This window comes from Lutjanus erythropterus, chromosome 15 (assembly GCF_056507025.1).
Source record: "Lutjanus erythropterus isolate fLutEry1 chromosome 15, fLutEry1.hap2, whole genome shotgun sequence".
Lineage (NCBI taxonomy): Eukaryota > Metazoa > Chordata > Actinopteri > Lutjaniformes > Lutjanidae > Lutjanus > Lutjanus erythropterus.
Genome location: NC_139331.1, coordinates 16,616,018 through 16,617,756, shown reverse-complemented (window position 1 = coordinate 16,617,756; position 1,739 = coordinate 16,616,018).

Genomic DNA, 1,739 nt, shown 5'->3' with positions numbered 1-1,739 from the left:
TTGTTACCATCGTGTTGGCTTGGTGTACTGTACTGTCTTGTTTTGAAAAGTGCTCCATAAATAAATCTCTACTCACATACTCAGAATCAAACGTGTTTGATATGATCTTGATAGTCGTAAAATGAGACCAGCGAGTACGACTGAGACATCTGTTTGTGTTAACTGTTGGCTCTGTCCTAAAATCTGCTGATGCACTGCAGAGCTGGCATGATCTGAAAGTTAGGCTGGAGGCCAAATCATCCACTGAAACTTCTCTATTAAGATTCCTGAATTTTCTTAATCAAAACAAGTGGACTTCTGATACCTGATTACCATCTTCTGGCCAAAGTTTGCTACTGCCTGTAAAAAAATAGTGAAGGCCACTGAACCAGACTGTAAATATCCAAACACTTCAGCTTGCAAATAAAGGTTTAATCCTTCTATTGACATGATTAATGTTTATGTTCTGTTTAAAGACGCTGCTGAAAAAGCTTCAGAAGACTTAATCTAACATCAAAACCATCTCAGCTGTGCTTCTTAAGCTGCTGAAGGAGTCGTCACACATTGTCACCGTCTCCAGCAGACGCTGCATGTCATCACACAGACAGCGTTATGTTGCACAGTCAGACCTGCACAAAACTGTCTTTTATTCCACCTTCACACGGTACATGAGGGAGACTAAGCAGAGTCACCAGGAGCTGTCTGGCCCCCTGCAGAAAGAAGGCAAACGACAGCTGTCTGACACAGGAAAGAAAAACACTTCACCTGCTGCCAGTGTCTGCCAACAACAGGCCTTCAAGATGAGACTCCAACACCTGCAGACAAACTGCTGAATGACACTGGACACAACAGACACACACACACACACACTGGGTTTTTGTTTCAAGGTCTCCTTTTGCTTTTCTTTATTTTTATACATGGAAGATGCAGTTCATCTGAGAGGAGAGCTTCATGTTATGCTGAACAGAAGTCACATGTAGCTCCCTCTGAAGTTTCTGGTGGGACAGTAGCTGTACAAACCTGCAGACAAGCCTGCAGAGAAACACACACATCATATACAGTGTGTGTGTGAGTGTGTGGAGTGAAGCAGTGTGCTTAGATCAAGGGCTGTCAATGTTTTTCAGACCACGGACCCCTCAGCTGAGATGGAGAGACGGAGCAGGGGTCCCCTGCTACACGTATTGCATTAAATATTTTCTGGTCTTCTCTTGTGTGTGTGTGTGCTTACCTGCAGCTGCTGAGTCAGCAGCAGTCGTAGCATGGCTAATGTTAGCTGCATTAGCTTCACTCTGCATTGTCACAGTTGATTTCTGAAGTGGAGGTGTGTGGCTGACAAAAGTATCTGTACACTTGAGATAATGACACAGCTAACATGTTTCAATAATGCACAGATAACTTGTTTATAGGTGCTGCACAGTGATTTAGTTGGTTTCATTAGATTGCAGAGGAGTAATGTAATGTAATGTAGTATAATTCATGTAAGCCTTTTGTCAGTGCTGTGTAAATTAAATGTTCTGTTTTGTTTTCACTAACAGGCAAATTTATCTTTGCCAATAATATGTTGGATTCATGTTAATGTGTATTTTCAGACATGTTTTAATTAAAAAAAAAAGTAAATAAATAAAAATGATTGAGCACTGATTTGGGGGACCCCCTAGGGGCTGTGAGCCTCATATTGACTTAGATTGTAACCTTTTCAACATGCAACAAATATTTCTTTTTTATTTATTATTTCTATGCAACACAAGACATAATGTGGA